Source organism: Haliaeetus albicilla, chromosome 14, assembly GCF_947461875.1.
Source record: "Haliaeetus albicilla chromosome 14, bHalAlb1.1, whole genome shotgun sequence".
In the NCBI taxonomy this organism is placed as follows: Eukaryota; Metazoa; Chordata; class Aves; order Accipitriformes; family Accipitridae; genus Haliaeetus; species Haliaeetus albicilla.
The window spans coordinates 4,086,667-4,112,125 of record NC_091496.1 but is presented as its reverse complement, the minus strand read 5'-3'; the positions used below and the strand labels follow the sequence as shown (position 1 = coordinate 4,112,125).

Sequence of the window (25,459 nt, the reverse complement as noted above, 5' to 3'; positions counted from 1 at the left end):
ATTAAGAATAGTTTCTTAAACCATGTTTCTGCTTTGATGAACAATTCCAACTGCACTACACATCAAAGCCCAGCACAGCAAGCTAACTCGCCACAGACTTCAGATGTTCTGGAAGATATTAAGAGATGCTAAGGGACTCTCTGTCCCATGCTGTTTTAACAGCACGGGCAGCAGGCAAACTTAAGGTGCAAATCCAGCTCAGCTCTGAGCCAAGTGTGCAGAGCAGGGACAGTTTAGGATGATCAGAATGGGAAAATCAATACTGGGAACACAGACTGGAAGTTTTGTTTGCTTACCTGACTGAAGAGGTAGTGATATAATTCCTGGTCATAAAAGCATTAGAGGAATGAACATGAGCAAAGAGAGCTGCGTAAGGCAAAACCTGCAATTATCATCGAAAAAGTGGGTATGAAATGGCCCTTTAACATGTTAGGCTGGCAATTTGAAGACTTTCAAGACCCTGGATGCTCTGATGATTAGAACCTTTCTTCTAACTCTAATAACAGAAGTAAAAAACCCCGTCCTTAAGATAAGAGTTTGACTATTTTAAATTACAAATTATACAGCAATTATACAACATCAGGCTTCCTATACCAAGTGACAAGACTAAGAAACCTAGGAAGCCATTTCCAGTTCAATATTCTTACTGGAAGTTACCAGTAATTCTACAGTAGTATCACAAACACCATCAGCAGTATCTTAGACCAGGAAATCAAGGTAAGAAAAAAGAATATCTAATACTGAAGAAATAATGAACAAAACTGACCCAATCGCAACTTCTGCTATCTCAAATGACCCCTTCAGCAATAAAACAATGAAGAAAAACTGCAATGCAATCCTTCAGAAAGCATGTTACATCTTCTGATTGTAAAGAAATGTCTTAGAGAAAACAGAATAACATTCTTAATGCAAGAAAAAAGGGAAGTGATCACTACCTATTAATGGAACACCTTAGTGAAAACAAGTGTTCATGGGCAATGATTCTTCATGATTTTTTCAAGCTACGTGGAGTCCAAACTATCAGTAATGATGTGCTGTGGTAGTTCACTCATTTCATCAGTCTAAGTACACGTCACTGCACTGAGCAATTCAGAGCACCTCTAGCAGCAGCTAAACCCCAAACACATTATAAGCAACGCTTTGACACCCGAAATAAGTTTTAACATTCACACGTGCAGTAGGGCAATGTAACCTCACTGAAGTCCTAATTTGCACTAATGCAGAAGTAATAAGACAACTGGTAATTTCATGGGCACACAGCCTAAAAGATTTATTTAGAAGCTAGCAGTCCTGGAGGAATTTCCGCATTGGTAATAAATCAAACCTGAATGCCCCAAATCATGATAATTGAAGGGAAGAACAAATCCTTTAAGAGAAAATAACCATAGTTACAAATGCATGGTAATGAGTCATGTAAAAAGAAAAACAAAATATTTCCAGTATGTGAGCCAGATGACTGCTGGACCACATCAGTTTACGGTAAAACACAAGAACAGATTTTTAAACATTTGAAGATAAGCTCTTCAAAAGCCAGCATTACCCTGGGCCAACACATCAATCTAGTGATAGCACAATGACATATCTTACCATGAAATCTAAATTTAAGATTCCTGCTTTATTCCTGAACTAACTTCCGCACCAGAGCTTCAGGCACTTGACACTTCTGAAGTCAATTCCTCCATCAATTCAATGGTTCTCTCTAGAAAAGGCACCAACCCTTCTGTATGTACACAATCAGGTCAAACACCAGTGCTCGTAAGAAAGGGCAGTAAGCAAATGACAAGGAAGCATGGCCAATCATTAGGATTATGGAACATCCAAGCAGAAATTCAACACGTAGGATGACGGTCTAGCAAAGGCAAGAGCTTCAGATACCACTATCTTGTCATGTAGCCGAGTATGGGATGGCATACCTTCCTACGCAGATACACTGCTATCTTCCCCACCCAAGAAGTAGGTAATATAATAAGGAGCTTATAAATTTCAACTGACAGGCCTCTTAAGTCAGCAAAACCACATAATAATATTTACTAGGAACATGAATTACTAATAACCAGATGAAATATAGAAAAGTTGTATGAATTGATTTCTGTGTACCAAGGAAACATTTTTGTTTAACTTTTTATATTAAGCTTTGCTAAAAGAGAACCTTACCTATTCCAGTCTCTATATGTCGGTCATCTGTCTCTTCTTCACAGTCTCCGATTTTTAATCTTACCTAGTCCAGGTTTCTGTGCTTCTATGCTTTCAGTCCTCTTTCAGGAACCGCTGCCCACAGGCAGTGCCCCACTCACTTGCTGCCTCCTCTGCTGTGCCCTTTTTGCTGGTGACGCTGAGGCACATATACCAAATACCCCAGCAAGGCAAGCTGACTGTGGATGGATCTCAAGAGTTTCTTTCAGCTAGCCCCTTCCCCTGCTGTACTGAAGAATCCCAGCCCCTGCTGCCCAGGCTGTTAGAAGACTCCTTCTCTGCAGTCCCAACCTCTGGTATTTACAACACCCACAGGAGATGAAGAACTTCGCAGCAGAATTGCAAATACAAACAACTTGAATCCTGAGCTATCAGTGAAGCTGGTTAACATAATGTAATACTTAAATATGCTCTTATAAACCACAGGAGGGATTCAGCAGTAGATGGTACTATTAATATAAATATTATTTAACAGAACCCTTGAGAGACACAGAATGTAGAAGTAGAGGGGTCAGCTGAGTACCGATTAGCTGAGAAAAACACATCTTTACAATCTTCATCCATTTTAAACTAAAATAATGCTAGCAGGGAAAATTAGATTCCAAAGTCAATTCTGCAAGAGATGCTGCTACAAAGTCAGTCTTAAAAGCATGTATCCTGAAAACCTCCATCCATCTAGTGCACAGAGTGGAGATGCCAGGGAAACACATACCTTACAACCACAGGATGTGAAGTCACTTACTTACAGGCCCTGGTCTACAGAAAAAACAGGTATGACTATCCCATTCCTCACTCAAGAAATCTTTATGTTATGAGCCATACAGCTGCAATCCGCAGGAAGATTACTTTAAACACTACTATGAGCGCAAGATGCATTTTGCATTCATCTTCATGCTTTCAATACCTGGTGGCAGTAAGGGGCCAGAAGAGTAGAAAACATGTGTTATGACTGAAAGCTTATCTTCGAGTATGACCACGGCTAAACTTTATAATAGTAAGAGAACAGGTTACCACATAAAGCCCACCACTCACAGCGAGGACAGAGGGGATGAAGAGGACCTACCTGTTGCTGCCTGCCCCTGCTTAAAATTTCTACTCTCTTGTAGATTCTTTTTTTAAACTTCCAGAACCACCAAACCGCAAAGATAACCTGGCATTCAGCCAATAGGCAAAGTCTCCTTTTGCTGCAGGAAAGGCAGAAAAACAACTGAAGAAAACAGAGGAATCATGAATGCCACCTGCAGGAAGAGGATGGACTTATTCACCCCTCTTCTTGTTTCCTGCAAGGCAGCAGCCGACTGAAGACAAGACCTAGTAAGGATACTGATAGCAGGCACAGCCATAAAGGAACATTTCAAAAATGGGACAAACAGAAAAATCCTGAAGTGAGAAAGAATCACTGCAACCTCTTTCAAAAACTTTATGCATTTCTGCCCACATTACTAAAAAGAACAATGAACAGTTAACAACATTGGTTAAGATCTTTGCAAAGATTTACGGATCAAATATGAAAATTAAATAAGCCAGGATAGTTTACCCAGGATAAACTTTGCAGGCCATAAGAGACGCTGTTTTGTAGGATAACATTAGAGGTATACAATAATTAGTGTTGACATAGCTACCAAAGAGACTGTGCCTGAAAGTCTCAGAGCTGACTTCCAGTTTTAATCTAGCCAGGAAGACTTTTCTAAAGGAGCAGAATAAGAAAAAAAATAAATTAGAGTCCTTGCCTATTAGGAATTGTATGCACACCACAAACCTGTTCTTCAAAGTACACCTCATATACTTCGGGTAAAAACAGTTTTTTCATGGTAACTGATCTTGTAAGAAGCTGCCAGAAGACGCATTACCACCTTATCAGCCCATAGCATCTGGAACAGAATTAAACCTGTTCATGATAATAGGAGTACTTTGCAATTTCAAAGGAAAACATCATCGAAAGGGATAAATACAACCAGATATATCCTACAGAGACTATGACCAGGATAACATTAGATACGACAAATTGTATTTATAGTATTTACCTGACCCAGCAACTAGGAGAATAATTTTACACAGACCTTCTCAAATGTAAATTTACCCACAGGAACATGAAGTTTGCTTTACAGGAAAAGACTAGAAGGGTAGTTTTTTAAAACAGTGGTCTTTAAATTACAGGAGCATGCAATACATCCTGAAAAGGGGGAAGGGCATGAAAAAGTTAAGAACTGCTGGTTTACAACAAAATAAAGGCTATAAATGAACATAACTGCTATCTGCAGATGCAGCATGTGTAAAACACTAGGGAGAGAGAAAGAGGCATTTACACTGAAGGACACTATTTGTACAACAAATGAATGTAAGCTGGCTGTGTACAGTTGTGCTAGAATTGAAAACTAAAATCAGTGAAATCAGACAGCGGAACAGCCTTTTCAGAGGAGCAATGAGGGTTTCAGTTTGGAGCCTGAAAACTGTTGCAGAAGCCATACTGCACGTTTGCTTGCAGTAGCGGAGGATTAGATCCTGCCACCCAGGCTGCCCCATGAGAATCTATTTGCCATGCTTCTGTAATTGAAAGAGTGCTCTAAAAGATGCTTCTCTCCCATCACAATGTTAGGGGCCTGGGTTAACCCATCAAACATCCCTACCACTGTTTTTTCATCTGCTATATTAAGCAACTTTGGTCTCCCATACAAATTATTGCTGCTTATGGGTGTCACTCACTCATTACCGAAGTAATACTGCTTTTGAGTATTACAGCTTTACTCAGTAAATCACATTTAAATTCACAATTCATGGTTACTTCTCCCCAGTCACCATCTCTGACTTTTTTTTCCTCCAATATTTATCAAGTACTTCCTCATGAACATCAGCAATTCCATTAACAAGTACTGGAAGAACAGAGGCTCCCACTGAACTCCCACTGCAGTAGTATAGCTGAACTCTGCCCTTGTTAACTCCCTTTAACCTCGACACCAGCAACATATGAAAACTGCAGTTTCTTGAAAACCAAAAAGGCGGCATTTTCCTAAGCCACACACAAAAAAAACCCCAAAAAACAAACCCCAAAACAAAAAAACCCCACACATACCCAAATAGTTGTGCTACACTACAGGTTTATCAAAACAGCAGATACCTTTGGTGTTAGTGAGTTAGTGAAACCACATGTATCAAGTTAGTCCTACCTCACTCCTGTTCCATATTGTGTGAACACTGATCAAATTTAAGTGTCTTTTACATTCAAAATACTGATTTCTAGGCGAATATTGTACTACAGGTATCTCTGGATTATCAAAAAGAGACAGGGCTAACAATCCAAAGATTAAACCCTTTTTATTTCCTTTTTTATGGGAAGGGTGCACAATTCTCCATCAAAGCTATCAGAATTAGTTGCGGCTCCAGGACAACCATCTTTGGAGAAGCAGCAGGTCCTGTAACGCTTGATCCACCGTTTGGCTTTAAGTTTACACAAACAACTACAAGGCTTCACTGAACAGATGCTCATGGACACAGATAAGAAGGAAAGAGGAAGAAACAGACGATCTGGTTTGAACAGGGGCCACTGCTACAGCCCTAGAAGAAAGACGGTATCTTTGAACTTGAGCTGACAAGGAAGCTGGAGCGACAGGTGAGGAAGGGAACGCCATCCAAGAGCCCGCACAGCAATTTCGGGTAGCTTTGGCAGTTCGGGCCCAGCACACAGCTCTGTACTGCTGACTGCCTCCGGCAGAGGGCAACGACACTCGCACATCTCTGTGCTACACTTAAAAGCCTCTTTCAAATAAGCGTAACGCTTCACGCCATCGAAACATCACCGACAGCTGCCTTAGAACACAAGCAGTATTTCATACTGCAGGAGTTTAAGACTGCTGCTCCATTTAAGCTTTTCTTAGGTATACCTTTTCTATACGTACATCTTGCCAAGAAAAAATACCTATTGCTTTTCACAGATTTAGAATCCTGTTCTCTATCAATAGGATAAACACAATCCTGAATGCCCTGGGACCCTGGGGCACTGCCACGAAGTCACAGAAATCAGAATATAAACATCTCCCAAGAACTACAGATGATACAGCAATATACAGCAGATGTTAACAGATTAACATTTGAAGTTATGTTAAAAAAAAAAGGGGGGGGGCGGGACAGGACACTAAAAATGCCAGACTGCAGAACTCACAATGATACAGCAATTACAGCTTGTTAAAAGCGTTAACAGTGCTTTCAGTTTACAAAACACATCCAGACAATAGCCAGAAATGTCCTATTTCTCCTCCTGCTAAAAGTAAACACTGTGGCTAGATGCATCTTCTCCCTCCCAGGAGACTTCAGAGCTGCTTACACTAGCAGGGTAACAAGAAATCTCCTAAGTTCCAATAATCAAACACAAAGGCACGTTCAGGTTCAAACACATCTCTTCTGGACGAACTGCCACCAACCACTCAATATCTAGCCACTGGGAAACACCTTACTTTGCTGATACAAATAGTAACCAAGATAAAACAGAGCAAATGCTCGGGGGTTTTTTTCTGAATAGGCTACAATTCAAACATCAGTTCGATTCTACCATATTTCCTCTGCACACTGTAGTTTATGAAGCCAGTATCTGCCTTCATTTCACAATTCTGTCTGCAGAAGCTCCTACAATTACACTAGAATTCAGTAACCTGAACATAATATAGGTATTATTCAAATTAGCACATTTTCTGTGTATTCCGTACACAATGTTACTATATGAATACAAAAATCATCCTTCTTTTCTAAAAATGTGTATGCTACCAAAATTATACCCGATGACAACACAGATGGAAAAAGAATTCGCGCAGATTCAGGGTATGTTTTCCAGAGAGATCCAAACTCACTCCACCTGCATTGGGAGAAGTTCTGCGGACAATGTTCAACCTAAGCTAATAAGCACCATGAAAAAAATAAGGATTACTTCAGGCTCAGCACTACAGTAGCTGCACTCATACTGCTACATTTTGGTGTAGCACAAAGGCAAATCAGCATGTTCCTGTATGAAAAGGCGGGGGGGGGGGGGGGGGGGGGGGGGGAAATACCTACATTTCGTGAAGTAGAGCACGATGCTTACCAGGTTTCCCTCTCCCCATTCTGCCTACCCCGTCTTCCCACCCAGGCAACTCACTGCTGCTTCTGACCATTTGTCGGATGACACAAAGGGGGGGGAATCTCGATATTACTAGCACGCTGACTTCATAAGTTTTCTGTGAAAATGAGAATACTGTACAGCATTTTTCACATGTAAGCACATCATGGGTTTGGTTGCAAGAGAGTAAGAATTTGAAATATAAGACAGAAAAATATTATGACTGCTTTAGTATCTTTGTATTTACCAACTCTGCCTACTTTCTACACAACTGCACAATTTACCTTCTTCAACAGGACCTACTCCTTAAACACTCAGAGGAGTGTTTGTAAAATCACGGCTTACAAATGCTGTTATAAATGCCATTTAAACCATTTGTTTCTCAATTTCTTTTGTTTATGCTTTAGTAATGAATTTCTAGCCTAGCAAAAATATTAAAAAAAAACCCTCACCATCAGCAGTGCCTCATTAATGCTTCATAATTATGAAAAAATAGTTTTCAAGTAACACTGAGATTCAGCTTACTGTGAAACCTAATTCAATAGTACCATCTCCCCTCATCCACAAAACTTCCCACGTTTAGAGTGCAGAGCTCCTAATACAAGAAACCTTTGTCAAGAGCAAAACTTCAATGTCCGTATTAAATAGTTTTAATCAATACAAGCATATCATTACAATTATCACTTTTCTATTGTCCTACCAGACACATCACTTTCTTATATAAGAAACTTATAAAACATTTTCAGCTTGACTGCTTTACTACCACAATTAATATTTTTGCTATATAGATGTCAGTCTTTCAGAGATCTCCAAACTTATGTCTGTGAAGAAGCATGATACTGGGGACATTTAACACATTCCTTCTAGAGCTCAAGATAGTTCATGAAAATTAATGAATTAGGACCCCCTGCAAGCGTTAAGTGCCCAGGTCAGGAATCTACGGAAGGATGAAATCTCTGACCTTGGTAATGGTAAAACTCAGAACAAACATCTCCGATTCCCAGCCTTGCTGTTACGACAACAATGCCACATCTGCTGGCTGAGGTGCAGCATCCCGATGGACTGAAAAAAGGTAGTGGATTTTATACCGTATTTTCATGAAATCCAAAGCCGAAAGAAAAACTCTGTTTATGTTTAAATTTGTGACAAACAGTTGCAGCCCCTTTAATTCCATCTCCACTCATTTAGAAAGCCACAAGTCAGGATCCAAAATTATCATCAAACTGACCCGAAAGAACTGCTGGGGAGAGATTATTTTTTTTAACTTCGTATTTCAGCATTCATGTTTGCAAGTACTCTTACCCTTTATGTTACAGCATTTCAAGCTCACATTCTGGTACTACCAATAATTCCAGGAGCAAGATGTTTATGGAAAAACACCATGCAAATACGGCATTATCAACTACAGCTAGTCACTACACATGAGAGGACAAAAAACATGACTGCATGTTTTAATTTTTAAATATAAAAGAAATAAACACGTGATTAAAGCAATTGGAAAAAAAAAATCTAGCCTCGATTAAAAGAGATCCTCTTAATTTTAACCACATAATAGGCTACTAGTAGCATAAACGAACACATTTTTAGAAGTTCACAACTCCCCTTTTTATTAAAACAGAAAAAAAGTTTCATTACTTCCTATTGCAAAACCAATACTAACACTAGTTTAGATATTTTCAGATGCTTTTTAAGTACTCACGAAGAGTAAAAAAGTGACCTTTTTGCCAGTGAAATTTGGAAAGGAATTAGATCCTAAAATGAAGCTTTAAGTACCTCTTTAAGAGATAAATGGGTATTGTTTATACATAAAGTGGAGAGAACTGGCACAATACCCATTTTTCATGGACCTTTTTTCATATACATTGTATTTGTCACCAAAACAGCTCTGCAGAACACAGTGTACTGCACGCATTGTGCCTTGTCATGAAGGGACAGCAACTGAAGAGAAGGTGAACTAAAAGTTACAAAATGAAGTATTTTTTCCTCTGGCCGTCTGAGAAGATAAATGATCTTACTTATATTAAAGAGAAATGGGATATGGGATCCAAAGGGCTCATTTCACGTTAACTGTGTCTCACCAACAACAACAGAGAAAGCAATTTCCTGGTGCGTCAATTCCACCAGCAATTCCACGTATACTCAAAAATCAGAGATGCTGGCACGCTCTGTTACTGCACACCTCCTGGTACTCTCAAGTCTCTAACAAACCAACTGCTCCCTATTCATTTCCTATTTTAAGGTAGCATTGGGGTTCCCCCCTCTTCCCCCCCCCCCCCAAAAAAAATACAGAGATATGCAGTTATGCCCGTACAAACCAAGTATACTATCCAGGTTGAATAAACATCATTTCTGTAGGTAACACCATTTCAAATTACTCCTATAGCCAACACAAAAGTTCAGCTCTCCACAGCACGTGCCAAATACAGCCAATTACCACCCCAGTCCTTTCACCGTTACAGAGATCCTCACTGGTTTCAGAGCCATTTATTTTAAGGGCAGATTCCCTCCTCATCAACACCAGTCAGTATCTGGAAACTCTCATCATTTCAGATGCAGAAAATTGTACTGATAAAGTTACGATGGAACAGAAGTGAGAGCACGTGAAGCATCATAAACCATCTCCGATCCATTTACTGGACTAGACCAGCATAAAACTGTGAACCTTATCTTTCCACCTTCCTTCACATGTTCTGTATTTACAGGGCATTAAAATCCTACTACTAGTAACAGAAGACTCCTTTCTAGTGCACCTCCAAAACAGTTTTAAGTATCTGTGTACCGTCCTCATCATCAGTTATAAAACCACCTCTCCTCTTCTTGACCTATTCTTGTTCATCTGCTGTTATTTAACTCTTTAAGGCTATTCGGGAGTCACAGTGTTATCAATGGTTGTGTAATTCTTGGAAATAGAACGAATTTTAAGCTTTTAAACAGCACAATAGGAACATACGCAACAAAACACACGGATACAAGGGGGTTTTCCACCCGTCCTCCACTTGTTCTAAACCAAAACGTCTTAGTGATCTAGAATAGCAGTCTTCCGTATTTTTTTTCAGCTTGTCAGCCCCAGAATAGTTAGTGGTGCAGAAATCTGTATAATGAACATAAGCCTACAGAAAACAGATGTCCTTTCCTCTGTTGCTTCCTACCGACCCCGGGTAAGTTGTTTGCAGACGGCCGGGGTCCACTGCCTGCAAGCTGAAAGCCACTAATCTAGAACTGCGTATCCTCTTACTGTTTGTTCTGCTATCCGAGAAGTTACATTAAAATGGCATTACGTTTCTCAACTCCAAACTGACTAGTCTTTCTCCATATAGCCTATTAGCAACCATTCCTCCAGAGCTTTCCGTAAAACCCTATTTCCAGAATCAAAGATTCATCAAAAACAAAACACCATCATTTAAGATACCTCACTTTGCCACAGATTCGGACGCAGCACAAGTCCTTCACGCTAAAGACTGCCCAACCTACCTATAAATAGGCTCAAGGCTTCAGGCTCAGGAGACCGATAGCTAAATGCGATCCTCACGGCGTTCCCCTGTTACCTACATAAAGCAGCATGCCTCAACAACGCCGGGCTAGGCAGATACGTAGCTACTGCTGTGGCTTATGCAGGATAGCACGGAGGGAAGGGAGAGGAGGGGAAAAAAAAAAAAAAAAGGAACAACAACAACAAAAAAAATCACTGGGCATAAACAGCTCTCTTCCGGAGAGAAAAACCTCCCTCTCCGGAGGCTAGAGCCAACCGCAGACAGGCTGTCACGGCTCGGCCATGGGTAGACCCTGCTAGCCAAGGACAGGCCCTTCAGAGGGTTTAACGGGGCAGGGCCCCAACAGCCTCTCCCTTCAGCCGCACGCCGGCCAAGACCCCGGGGCCAGCCGCAAGAGGGTCCCGGCCACCTCCCCTCGGGCAGAAGGCCTTCAGGACCACCCACCCCGTCCCCAGGAACGACAAACCAGGCCCGGCACCCTGTCAGACCCGAGCCGAGCCGAGCCCCCCTAGGGCGCCCTCGCCCCGCGTCTCCCCCGGGCAGCGACGGGCGACGGCTGGGGGGCGGCGCGAGGCCCGGCCGCGTGACCGCCTGAGCCGGCGGCACGTGGCCCCGACCATAACAAACAGGCGGGTGGGCGGGCGCGGGCCGCGCTCGCGCCCTGCCAAGGGCGGGCGGAGGAGGAGGTGGGGAAGGCGAGGTGGGGGGGCCGGGGGGGGGGAGGAATGAGGGGTGAGGAAGGGGAGGGGGGCGGCCGCCAGCGGCGCGGCGATTGGCCGCCGGGCGCGGTGGGCGTGGCCGCCACCACCGCTCCCGCCGCCTTGGTGCAGTAGTGCTGAGGAGGCGCCAGGCGGGGGCTGCTGCCGCGCGTCGAAGGGGTCGCGCGCGCTTCCCGCCTCTCAGCGAAGCCGCCGGCCCCGAGACATTCCTCCCCCCCCACCTCACCCTCGCCTCACGCCGCCAACCCCCCCTCGCAGCAGCCATGGCCGCACAACCGGCCCCTCATCCCATCCCACCCCCGAGCTCCTGCCGGCCGCCCTCCCGCAACAGCCCCGAGTTGCGCCACGCAGGGAAACCTCCTCTCCCCGCCACGGCCGCTCTTCCCCCGGGCCGGACCCCACCGCCTAGCCCCCCGGCCCTGTCAGCGCCTCACCTCCCGCCTCCCTTCCCCTCAAAACAGAACCGCTCCAACGCTCTCAAGGCCAACGCTTCGCCCCGGGGGGCCCCCTTCCCTCCTCACGCACCCACCTGTGGGGCGGCACAGCCGTTGCCCTCGGCCGGCCCGCCTCGATCAACCAAAGGAGCGCTCGCTCCTTCGCTCGCACCGGGCGCGGAGCATGCGGAGGGCTCCGCTGCCGGGGGGGGGGGGGGGGGTGGAAGTGCTAAATATACCCGCTGCCGGCGGCACCGCCTGTGTCACGGACCCGGGCTGGCGAGCGGCGGCGCGGCCCGGCCCTCCCCGCCTTCCACCCCCCCCCCCCCCCCCCGCCGCCGCCTCCCCTCCCGCGGCCGCATCTTGTTTTCTCCATACGCACTTGGAAATGCGGACCGCCCCCCCCCACCCGTCCGGCGTTGGGAGGGAGGGGGGTTATTTTGGGGGGGGGGGAACTGTTGTTATTTTTGCTCGATTCGGGATACCCACGCAACCAGGAAAACACGGCGCAGTCCTGTCGTCGTCCCCCCCCACCGCAGCTCGGCTGTCACTTGGCTCCTTCCCCCATGTCGCGAGAGGCACACACACACCCCCCTTCCATGTCGCGACAGCGGCCCGCGCACCTGCCGCGCACCCCCCCTTTCCCCTCACTTGCCGTCTCCTACCAGGGGTGCCCGGTGTGTGGAGAAGATGGGGGGGGGGGGGGCACGCCCGCCTCTCCCCCTTCCCCGAGGCCGGGGTGGAAAGGAGAAAGGCGCCGGCAGCCCCCGCGAAGCGGCCGGCCGGAGGGCTCGTCGCTGGCAGCCAGGTGCGTGGGGGCTCGGCGGGTGGGGTGGGAAGCAGCGGGGAAGGGAAGGGGCGGTGAGAGCCGGGATGGAGCGAGCCTCCCTCCTTCCCCCGCCTCTCTTCCAACACTCCCCCCCCCAACCACCACACCACCACCACCACCCCCCCCCCGCCGCTTGTGTTTACCTCAAGTTTGAATTTTATCTGCGCAACATGAGCTGGAATGCGGACATGGAGGGCGGGAGGGCGCGCACACGCCCGCCGCTCCGCGGGGACACGCGGCTCCCCCGCTCGTGTCCCGTGTCCGTCCTTCCCCCCCCCCACCACCACCCCCCCCACACACACACTCACACACACTCAACCCCCCCCAGCTCCTCCTCACACCGCCGCCGCGCAAACATGGCGCGACCGCCGCGCACACCCGCTTCCCCCCCCCACACACACACCCCACGGAGACCCCCCCCCACCCGAGTCCCGCCGGTAACTTACCTCCGAGAGCGGCCCCGCTGGTTCTCCCTCTTCTTCGTGGGGGGGGGGGGGGAACGCTGCCACAAACCGCCGCGCTGCCGGGCGCTGAGACAGGTGCAGGCGCGGAGGGGCGGGCGGGCCGGGGCCGGGCAGGGCAGGGCCGGGGCGGGGCAGGGCGGAGTGGTGGGGGGGGGGGGGTGGGGGGGTCACCATTTCCCCACCACTTCCCCGCCGCCCCGGACTCCCCTTAATGCTTCCCTCCCCACAATGTTGTTTCATTATATCATGTCCATCATGTGACACCCGGAGGCCTCTCTATGGAAACTTAAAGGGGACTTTCACGTGACGCCACCGCCACCCGCCGGTCCCCCGTCCCCCCCCCAACCCCTCCCGGGTCGCCCCCCACTCCCCCTTAACCCCCCCGGCTGCCGCCCTCCCCCCGCGGGGGGGCTGCTCCCTTCCCACCTCCCGCCCTCACTTCGGCGAGTCCAAGCAAGTTGCTGCGCTTGCTTGTTCTATTATTATTATTATTATTATTAACGAGGGTTGGCTTTGGGGGGGTTTTTTTGGTGGTGTGTCGTGTGTGTCCCCCCCGCCCCTTGCACCGCTGATCGTTACGGGAAATTAGGGCTCGCTACCCTCCCCGACCGGCCCGGGGATGGACCCCGCTGCTGGAGGGTGCGGGAGCCGGGGCTCGGCTGCGGTCGCGGTGCTGGACGCGGAAGCAAGAAAAACAAAACAAAACAAAAACCAAAACAACAAAAAAACGCACCCAAAACAAAGGAAAAAAACCACCAGACTTGTTTGTGTGGGACCGAGGAGGCTGGAGGAGTGAGCGGTGCCGTCGGTGCGGCTGTGCGGGGTAGACGCGGCGGTCGCGAACGTGGTTTTTTAACTCGGGCGGTTGTCGGGGAAATGAGTGACCGGTCTAACCTGTAGTACCGCCGGTTTTCTACAGGAGGTTGTAGTACAGAGATGCTGGAAGGAGCCGTTTCTAGGGATGTACGCTTGCCGCTGCAATCATACAAGCCGCCTGCACAAACAGCCACCCCTTGCAGAAGAGAAAAAAAAAGATGAAGGCATTTTCCGTCCTTTTGAGAAGAACTCGGTCCCGCCAGTGTCCCCCCCCCCGCGCCTGCCTGCGGCCGGGGGTACGGGCAGGCCGGGCGGGCAGCGCCGCGTTCCTCAGGCTGCTGTTCTGCCTGCGGTGCTGAAGTGGGTTGCTTTTGGTTTTTGGTTTGTTTGGTTTTTTTTTTTCCCAGCTTTCCTCCTGCCCCCAGGATTTGGGATGAGGGAGATAAAGCTCAGCTTCGCCACGTTCCCACCGCCGCACCTCTGCCAGGCTGGCGATGCGCAAGGGGGTTCTCGGGGTTTTCTTTGTGGAAGGCAGTGGCACGGTTCCCGCGGGAGCTCCCCAAATTCTGCGCGCAAACCAGTGGCATCACGTTGGTATCGGTGGTCCAGCGCAAGGTTCGAGGGGCTAGCTTGTGGGGGGGGGGGGGGTGGATTTGCTGTTAAAAACTGAAGGAGGAAAAGCGTGCCGCGTTCGTTTCTGCCTTATGGCTTCCACCGGAAATCGCAGCCCCTCAGCAGATTAAAGCATGACCCACAGATGCAATAAATTTTAAGTTTGGAATTTAATTTTTCAGCTTCCCAACGAGTTTTCTTGAAGGGATTCATATAAATGCCCTTTTTACCGTCTGCGGGGTTGACGCCGATGCCCGTCACATGTACTGTCAGCCACGGGAGGGGACCGGAGCCGCCAGGTCAGACGGCTCAGGCCCAATCCTGGCCGTGACGGCAGATAATCTCCCTTCACTCTCCCACTAATGCTTTTGGAGTTGAAGTACCTGTGCTCTACCCCACTCGTTTCCAAGTACCCGTGCAGTGAGCTGTATATGTAACAGATCAGTGTTTCAGATACCTCTAGTATTATTTTTCAAATTTTTCAGGAGTTTCCTAGAGATTATTAATGGTTTTAGCTGAAAAGAGTTAACCAAGTGAGGAACAGTTCATCCTCCTTTCCTTCCTTCTTCTCAGAGTCTTCCCTCTATCCAGCCTACACTTTATCTGTCCTCTCCCATGCAATTTGGGGGAGGGATTTTTACCCCTGGGTTCCTTTCTACCATTTTATCCAGGTTGTCCCACTGCCATGGAGTCCAGCTCCAGCGTGCCTCACTTTCCATCTCCCTGGGCCTTATTTCCCTACCTCGCTAAGCCTCTTTTTATTTCCATATTCCCTTGTTCAGATCATCCTTAAAGGAGAAAGAGGCTGGAGCTGGGATATAAAGTAGTCTTCTAGGAGTACTGCCAGAACCGATCTATTTTACTCTGCTGCTGCTGCTGCTGTTGCTGTTCTGCTGTGTCATGGGAAGAGAGTTACCTAGCCACACCAACCCTCGGAAACGGCACCTCAGGCAGAGCCGCTTGCTGCAAACCTGAGCCGTGTTTTACAAAGCCGAAGGGTAAGTTTCTCTGGCGCAGGATTTAGGCTGGAAGGAGAAGGCATCGCTCCCTTTCTGGGCTCTGATGGGGAGATCGGTGCACGATGTTGGGAGATTTGCAGGAGGCAGAGAGGCGGCGGCAGCAGTGACAGCGCATCGTCACACTGCTTTATTTCATTTTGTCAAGCCAAGACACTTTAGGTTACAGCCAAGCAGAAAAGCAAAATGATGCAATTCTGTAAAAAGGGTGCTTTTTCCCAAATTTGCTTTAAATTCTTGCAAGGAGGTCTTGCACTAAGAAAGAGCAGGGATTCTGCCTCCTCTTAAAAACTGTCGTTAGTTATAAAATCTTTACGATCTTGGCTCCTTCCACCTGAGCCTGTTTCCCTCAGAAACGTACTTTCAAAAATGCGAGGCTTAAAGGTGACTCCTCTCTCTCTCCCCTCCCAAGTTTATGTTCCTTGGAAAGGCCTGAAGAAGCCTAAGGCTCTGTCTGCCTGTGAATGAAAAAGGTTTGAATAAACACCGGCGTGCACGTACACGTGCATATACACACGCATATACACGCGCATGCACAGGATTTAAAGCATCCCATTGAAGTGCACGTATAGGAAAATCCTTCATCATGTGACAGGCTTTAATATCTGCCTTAAAATTAATCCCTAACTGATGGACTCTGTCTTTGTGTTGTGGCAGATCACAGGAGGCTTGATAGCTGGGGTTCCTGTGCAGGTTTTTAAAACTGCCAAATGAAATCCTCCATTTGCTGTTGGATTAATTTGCTGTGTTTTCGCAGCAGCTACCTGGAAAATGCTCATCTTGTGAAAGCAAGTAAGAAAACTTTATAGGGCTCCAGTCCTATTTTTCCACAATAAAAAAAAAGAGCCTTGTCATGGGGTCAGGACAGGATCTGATGCTATTCCACAAGGAAATGGTTAAAGGGCCCAGCAGAGTTCTTTGGTTCCTCTGTTAGAGATAACACTCCTGGGTTTTGTTACAGCTTGAGCTTTGGAGATGGTCCTGCTTACTTGTCAATGTTGTCTTTGCTTCTTTTTTGTTCATTTTTGTCACTGAAACTGCATCTTCTCGTTTCACTTCTCTTTCTAATTTGTTTCACTCTTTAGTTCCCATGTGTTAGAGAGTGCAGTTTCATTTAGATTCTTCAGAGAAAAGAAGAAAGTCTGATGCCAGAAAGAAATTTGCGGTAATATATTTCCTTTGCCACTCACACGAAAACATTGCTACTCAAACAGATCTAGGTATAAACAATGCTGACAGGCCCTCAAAACCAAAACCAAATTGTGAAATTGAGGCAAATAGCCCAGAGAACCTGAAATGTTCTGGTTTCTAAAACACTGGCTGCTGTCAGAAATAGGGTAAAATAAAGCTTTGTTTACATGTAGAGCAGAGTGTTTGTTGATTGAGTTTCTAAGGTGATGTAGCAGGAAATACTGATCTTAGGAAAAATGACATGAACGAAGCATGAAGCTATAATTCAGCAGCTATTTGTCAACTGATAATAGAAAAAAAAAAGGATATTTGAAAAGCAATGAGAGGTTTTCATTGAACTTTTTCTCTCCCTTGCCAGCAAATATAAAGGCAGCCTCTTACCTGCTCTGCTCCTGTATATAACTATTTGCAAGAGCAGAGTTAAATCATTTATCAGAAGGAACGTTTCCGTCGGATGCAAATACCTACACTAGCTGTTGTTTCTACGTCATGTCACAGATGAGATTGATGCTCGAGCAAGGTTATAATGTACCTGCATTTTCTCCAGATCGGTGCCAAGCTTGCTGAGTCATTTTCCCTGTTCCCATTCTGCAGTCGGCTGCTTGCTCGCTTTTCCCTGTTATTTGTGTGGGTCGTAAACTCAGCAACAAATGAGAATAAATGCTTATATTTCTTTAGGCTGCCTCCCTAAGGAAATAAAGGTTCTGCTTGTGCTGCTTTTCTGTTCACCTATGTGTCCATTCCTCTCTCCCAAAAGCTTCTGAACCCATTAATGGATTTTGGATGAATTTGAGAGAAAGCAGATATTTCAAAGACAGTTATATTCCTGCAAATTGAACCCAGGCAGGAGGGAGAGACCTGGATCAGAAATTGAAGCAGAACTTAGCCATAAGGCATCAGGGCTGGCAGCCACCTTCCAGCCACCCAACCCGTATGTACCAGCCAATTAATCTATACGTAGCTATGCCAAGCCACAGTGCTGCCGTATCCTGCCTAGTATAGTTTCCACTGGCAGGCAAGGGATATCACGGAGAAGCAGAGGAACCAGGATAGTTCGGGAACATGTAGTTTTCAAAGTGAAACGGTAGAGGAGTTTAAGGAATATCACCATATGCAAGGGAAAAGTTAGTACTTGGGAACGCCTCTATGTAGTTTTGGGGAAGGATCTAGCTTTTGTGTCACTCCCAAAGCAAACTGTGGCAGAGGAGCCTAGTCGGGCTGTTCTTAGAGCTAGCACGGCTTGTCAGTCTAGTGCTCTGTTGGTCTTGGCACTAAAGCTATAGGCTTTATAAGATGTCCCACGCGCACCTCTTCCAAACGCGGTCGGTAGGTCCATTGCCACCGAGATGCCTATATCACCAAGTGAAGAGCAGTCTCAACCACAGGCTCGAGCCTGCTGAGTCCTACAGCCCCACTCTCCCATCTGCCTTTCTGGTGTAGCCATGCCGTAGCTGAGGCACAGAGTTGGCCTGTGCTTGAGAAGAACCAAGCCTGGGTTGTCTCCTCATGGACAGAAAGGAAACGTGCTGAGCTCCCACCTGGGCTGGAGCCGTCCTGACTGCCTCACTGAGGTTATGGCATGAGAGAGCTCTAGCCCTGCATCTCTGCCTCGAGGTGTGCTGGGAGGCAAACGCAGGGATGATGGTCACATCAGGACCGGAGGACAGGATCAGACCCATTCTTACCTGAGAGCAAAGGCTTAATTTGTATGTCCTTTCTCTACCAGCTGCACCTTGCCTGGGCCAGCCACTGCAGGACAGATATCCTAACGCTACGCATAACATACGCTCTCATCTCAATTGCAATTAGTTTGATGTAACAAACAGTTTCAGCGTGACAAACTGAAAGCTAAAAAAAGCCGTGCCTTCATATGCATAGACTGGATGCACAAAATATGTATTGTGTGTCACCTCCCTTATGTCCCATATTTGTTCCTGCAGCAGTCACAAATGGCATACGCTCCAGCAATACCACACAGTCCAAACGGACTCCTGGAAATATAGGAGTGATTGGCACTTGGTACTCTTTGAAATGAAGGTGTTGGTTGTTCTGCCATGAGGTGCTGCATATGGACCTCTTCTGGAAGGAAGACTTTTACATATAAATTAAGATTCGTTAACCTCTGATTATTAATCTATACAATTGCAGGCAGCCTCCCTATCAAGGAGCACGTTATTGTCTCTGTTACAGCTGCTAGACACCAACCGAGATCAGGGGCCTTATTTTCCTGGACACTATATAGTCATACCCTAGGAGATAACCTCTGCCTTGAAGGGCTTACAAAGCAAAAAGACAAAAGAGTGAGCAATATAAATCTCAGGCAGAACAAACACGGTGACCTTTTGCAAATGTCAAGTTAATACCATGATCTGGAAGTGGAAGGGGTTTATCAGAAGGCAGATGGGTCAACAGGGATGGGAGCACTTGGGGTTGAGGGGTGAGATGAAGGAAAAGCCGTAGAAGAAGCTGCGTGGTATGAGATGGAGACGAAGCGCACGCAGAACATCATATAGTCAATCAGCACATCCAGGATAAAAAGCAGGAGGGAAAAAAAGGGTCTGACGACCCTGTCCACAGCTCACAGTACAACCAGCTCCTACCTGTAGCCTCTTCCCCAAAGCCACGCAGCCTGGAGAGGGGAGATGGAGGAGGCAGGGGGTGGACGGCATGGTTCCTCCTACGTGCTGATTCTGCACAGGCAGCTGGAGGTGTGATAACCCTGTTTTGGGGGTTGTTTCTCTCTGTGGCTCGGCCTCCTGCAGCTGTGTTTGTTGCAGCTGAGCCTCGGGGCTGGAGTGAGACGTAGTTCAGCGCTCTAAGTCCAGGGCAGCACTAAATTGAATATTAACAGGAACAGCTCCAGGAGCTGCTGGGACTCAGGAAGTCACAATTCCTTCTCTGCTGCTCCTTCATCTTAGTGGGAGGTGATTGCTGGAGGCCTTAATGGATGTGAGACATAATACGCTTCCCTCACATTAGCTCCAGTTTGCAAATCGAGGCTTTAACCACATCCTACCCGCGCTGATCATTTCCTCATGCACCTTTTCAGCAACACGTGAAGTGTGCTAGCTACAGCCAGCCCAGCGTCCCACAGGCGACCAAGCAGAGAGGTGCAGAGACTGTACGAACATTGATTTTAAGACTTATCAAAATTTGCCACATATAAATTAATGAACTCTTTGCCTCTCTTTCATCCTTTTGAGAACAGGAATTATTTATTTGCTGATGCCCTGAGCATCATACAAGGGCCGTAAAGTGATTTTTAAGTTGAAAACCTTTGCTATCATGCCATTGGTAAATACTCAAAGTAAAATACAGCAACAAATTCATAGGTAGTAGTGACCCTCCATGCTGCCTGTCAAGACCGTTTAGAGCTGACCAGCACTCAGTCGCTCCCTCTCCAAAAGTATGGATGGACACCGTTCCCTCCTCCAAACCATGCTGCAGATCTACATTGAGAAATTCAGTCTGCGGTCATGTTACTTGTACAGAATAAACAAAGTGTTTTACAAGAAGAAAGATGCCCAGAGAAACATGTCCATGGTGTCTGATCATTCAGAACTTCTCCTAAGAAAGGAGAAGGTAACAGCCCCAAGAGCACCAGAAAATTCCCGAAGACCCTAAGGGCTGTGCTGAGCAACAGTCAAAATCTTAAATTCCTTCCTCGTCTCCTTATTTTTCTCTTCCTTCCCACTTCAAAATTCACAATGTCCTTGACTTTGGTTTATCATTTACCTTCAGGTCCACCAGCACTTGTTCATTGCATGACCCCTTTTATTTTTCAAAAAAACCCTTCCTCAATCTCCTTTTTCATTAGTTGATGTACAATAGACTCTACCATGAGACTGCTTCTGGTTTTGTTTGATTTCTCTCTTCCTTTATCTCCACCCAGAGACATCCAGCAGATTGTTTCATAATCTTCCTAGAGTTCAGAGAAAGTATATTTCTTCCAGATAGCCAGTGAACTCCCTCCTCCTTTTTCCCCATCACCTGCCCTTCTTGAACAATGGTTCTGGCAAACTTTATCCATGTATTATTCCTTTATTTGCAACTTAGGAGTTCCTTGTTAGGGAAAAGTGAGAAATGCTCTGTTTCCCTGCCATGCAATGTGCGTTTTTGCACAACTGCTTTGCGCTCCAGCACACTCACTAATTTTTCTAGCTCTTGGAAGTGAGGACCGCAGCACCACATTCATCCCCCTGTCAACCACAACGCTGTCTGTGGGAGATCTGCACAAAGGGAGGCTCTTCGTTCTGCTTCTATAGAGCTACACTGCTACATTAGAAAAGAAAATTGGTGAAACTATGCAACACACAGGAGGAAGGATTGATTTTGTTATTGGTCGGGGAAAGCTCCATGCTTCATTTGGTATTACTGGCCTCCTCCTGTTGTTGGGTAATTAACACCAACAGCATGTTTGAAGCTATGCTAAAGTGCAAATACAAGATTTGCATCAATATTTTTGCATTCTGGGTGGGCACAGGGAAGGTGGAAGCATTGGCACACTTAGAGAAGACAGACAGTCATGGAAAAGGAGAGCTGGAGAGAGACTGTGAAACCCCCTTGGTGCCCTGAGCAGAATCCAACCATCCCTGAGAGAGGCTAATTGACTTCCAGAGAGGAAGACTTAGGAATTAATTTAGAAATTTTAATTCAAGGAAATTTGCTTTGAATTAGAAAGCTTTTCGGTTTGATTTGTGGGTTTTTCTTCTTTCCCAAATATCCAGTAACAACAATCTGTGCAGGAAATCAAGCCAATTTAGTTCTGTTGTACCCAGAATAATTGTCAATATCCTTTTTGTAAGTCTCCTCTGTCTTAGAAGATAGTTTTCATCTTCTCACACTTTTTTTTTTCTCTTCTGGAAAAAGCAAAGGAAATCTTCCAAGTTTTTTGAACCACGTATAATCCTTGTTGCTTTCCTCTAGCCCCTCTACAATTTGTCTCCATCTTCTACTTTCTCCTAGCACGGCATCCAAACCCACACCTGGTATTCCAACCGAGCCCTTATTAGAGTGGAATAAATGCTTCTGATATTTCACCTATTACGCTCTTGTTCCTATGCCCCGGAATAAGATTTGCCTTTTTCTGCAACAGCTGTGTAGTGTTCAGTGTCTTGTTCATGGCTTTTTTTCCTTTGAATGGCTGCTTGGCCAGTGATTTGCCCCTTTGCATTGACATATTTTGTTGCTTATGACCTTACTGAACCAAATCTTTTTGATTTTATACTGTTACTCCAATTTCCTAGCAACATTTTGGAACACATCCTCCAGGGTAGTTATATATTCCTTATTTCATCATCCAAATAACTAATGAAAATATTAAAATTGGGTCCAGGAGCAAAATCTGTGGGAGCCCATTTGGAAAGCCCTCTAAATTCGAAGGAAAGGCATGGGTGATTCTTGTGTGAATACAGTTTTTTTCTGTCAAGTATGTCTTAAGATGATTTCACAGAGATCATAGTTCCTGGTCAACTTATGGGAATGTCATGTGAAACGCTGTTAAAAACCCTGCTTATTTCAAAATATGAGACATATACTCCCCCTCCCTTATTCTACAACACAGTTGTTGGGTTCAAAGATGGAAATTAGATGGGTTTTAACATCACTCATTTATGACATCCAATCTGGTTGATTGTATATTTCTATTATCAGTCAAGTGCTTAATAACTGATTGTTTAACAGTTTATTGTATTATTTTTCTGCGTTATGTGCTGAACTGACTGCTGTATAATTCCCCAAGTCCTTCTTCCCCCTTTTTAAAGACAGGCGCTGTGTTTGCCCTTCTCCTCTCCTCTGGGATCTCCCCCGTTCTCCATGAGCTCTCCCAGATAATTACTAATGAGTCAGAGATTGCTCTGGCTAGTGCCTGAAGTGCTCTAGGGGGAACTTCATCCAGTCCTGCTGACTTGAATTTGTCTAACTTCTTTGAATGATTTTAGCTGTTCCTTTTGCTATTTTGGATTGTCTTACCCCCTCGATAAAAGTAGTTCTGATAAATATCAGTTCATCATCCTTTTTTTTTTCCTCCAGGGATAAAGCATAAGAAATAATGAATGGTTCAGTCTTTTCTCTGTTGTTATTTCTGTTCCCTCATTTTCTATTAATTCAGTTATGTATAATTTCCTTTGCCTACCTCTTATTTCTGATACCTTTACAGAGCATTCTTTTATCACCCTCTATATCCCTTCCTAATTGAAACTCATTTTGTCCCTGGTCTTTCTCATTTAAGTCCTCTTTAGTCACGCTATTTCTTTACAGACATTATTTTCCTAGTCTTATTTCCAGTCTTTGTACAGCTTAACATCCATTCTCCTTTTTTCTGCTTCCCTCACTCCTTCCTTTCTATGGAGGAAGATGCTCCATCATTTTGTTGCCTCTTTCAACTTAATTAACCTCCACCTTCCTATTCTCAGCAGTCTCCCCCCCATTAGTCAGAGTGTAATCTCAGAGAGCTAGCTACAACAATTTCCTCCTCCCACAGGAACTTCGCTCCATCATTTGAACTTTTGTTGCCAGCCTCCTCCAAACATAGTTTAAAGCCCTTCTGCTGGGCTTGCAAGGCAGTTATCATGCAGTCACTCTTTGCAGAGCACCAGATAGGTTTGCCAGATAGGAAACCATTATTTATTTTGCTCTATTATTGCAGATCTAATTAATAATCAGTTTGTCTCTCAAACCCATCCTTACCTCTGCAATATGCCAGTCCTTGCCCTGACTTTTACTTCCAGCCAGAAGGATGAAAGAGAACATTTCCCATCCCCTCATCTCCTTCCCTCTTCTTCCCAGTGCCTAGGTTTAGAGTAACTAGAGGGCTTTATTAAAGCTCTTTTTAGGATGGTAGATTAATACAATGATTCCTGTAAGCATTACAGAGGTCACCTGCATGCTGAGGCACCCCTCTCCAGCTCAGTGGGAGACCAAGTAGGCATTTAGGAAAGGCAATTAAGAGGTCTGAGTGTACTGTGCATTGAAACATCACTTTACCCTTTGAGATTTATAGTGTCCGGCACACAGATGGCACTTTTTTTCCACCAAAAATTGTGTTGATATCTTTGAGTAAATCAGACAACAAAACCAGACCCATATGAAATGTATTAAATTAAGTTCCCAGCTCTTCGGGTCACTGTTCTTCATAAAATGATTACATATCTAAACAAGGAAGAACATAAACCTGCAAGGTCACATAAGCAGCAGACCTGCAGTTTCACCTATGTCCACCTCCCTCTTCTTTCTCATTAACTAGACACAGCTGACTCTTGCTCAGGGCTTTCCTTAGGCTCTCCAGACTCACCAGCACTCTCCACTGAGGAGGTACAAGGACCTGGGTAGCATTTAAGCCAGATGAATATATCTGTCAACTCCCATTTTGGCAGAGAAGAGTAAATAAGCAGCTCTCGGTATCGGAGCAATCTGTTCCTCTTCAGTGGGGCTAGTGGTGAAGCTGAGCATTTTGCCACATTGGAGCCAGCATGTCCCCACAGCTCTGAGCCCACAGAGAACACTTGGTGGGACCCAGAATAGTAGAGGTTATTCAGGCTTAAGACAATAAGGCTTACTGCTGTCTTTAACTACCCATAGGAGATTATTGAAAAGACAGCTCCAGATTTTTCTTGAGGGTGCGCAGTAGTGGAACAAGAGGAAATCAACCGAAGTTGCAGCAAAGAACATTACAACTAGATATTAGGAGGAGAGAAAAATTACAGTGAAGGTGGCCTGCTATTGGAACAGGAGTCCAGAGAGCTTTAGGGAATCTCCATCCTTGCAAAACTCAACTGGGCAAGGCTCTGAGCAATCTGGCTGAAGGGGGAAGTTAGCCCTGCTGTGAGAGGGGTGTCTGTAGATCCCTGGAGGTCTTTCCCTCCCCAAATAGTTGTGTGATGCTGGGATCCTGTGTGGAATGGGCTGGGGTGGTTGTATTGCTGTCCTGCTCATTCCAGCTGATTGCCAACAAAATGGCTAAACTGCCCAAGCATGTTGGTTCTGTGTGCATAAATTTGTAAGAATACTCTGTGCAGAATCCGGAAGACTATATTTCATATAATAGGAAAATCCCAGGTAATTATGAATTCATTGGTTTAACACTGATCCCAAACAATATCAAAGAAAATCTGATATAGGATATGATTAGTAATGAATTAAAGGATGCTAACCTGATTGATATGCCTGAGCAGTTTTATGGAAAGCCTGTCATGTCAAACAAATGAATGTTTTTTTAATGAGAATGTAAGTTTGGTTAATAAAGATAAGGCTGTTATAAATTATTTAGATTTCTGCAAGTTATTGAACAGTTCCTGAACACAGTCCCAATTAAAGAAAAATGGTACAAAACCTAATCTGGTATACTAAATGGATTAAAAACTATTTCAGCAAGAGATCTTATAATGTAATTTGAAATTCAATTATACTAGAGATATTGAAGTCTTCCATTTATTTATTTTGGACCCTGGATTGTTCAGTGTCTTTAGGATTGACCCAGAGGAAATGATAAAATCATCACTGATAAACTTGCAGATGACGTGAAAGTCAGTCATACCAGACCCATGGTAGGAGAGCGGCAAGGAAATAAGATGAATTTAAATATAACAAAAAGTGCAGCGTCACTGTTGTTAAA

General features: G+C 45.5%; 2 long non-coding RNA genes across 6 annotated transcripts in view; one reads left to right on the top strand and one right to left on the bottom strand.

Annotated features, from left to right (window-relative positions):
- LOC104315767 (uncharacterized) overlaps positions 1-13,314 on the bottom strand; it is a 123,981-nt gene extending 110,667 nt beyond the window's left edge. The window contains exon 1 of the long non-coding RNA XR_011327697.1: positions 13,196-13,314. This is a non-coding gene — a long non-coding RNA (uncharacterized lncRNA). The remainder of the gene's footprint in view (positions 1-13,195) is intronic.
- LOC138688926 (uncharacterized) lies at positions 12,290-25,109 on the top strand. 5 transcript variants are annotated; one of them, XR_011327702.1, is made up of 3 exons: positions 12,290-12,728; positions 13,484-13,538; positions 14,133-25,109. It is a non-coding gene; the product is annotated as an uncharacterized lncRNA (long non-coding RNA). The 5 variants fall into 5 exon arrangements; XR_011327700.1 differs by lacking the exon at positions 13,484-13,538; XR_011327703.1 differs by lacking the exons at positions 12,290-12,728; positions 13,484-13,538 and adding an exon at positions 13,148-13,288.
- The last annotated feature ends 350 nt before the right edge of the window (positions 25,110-25,459 follow it).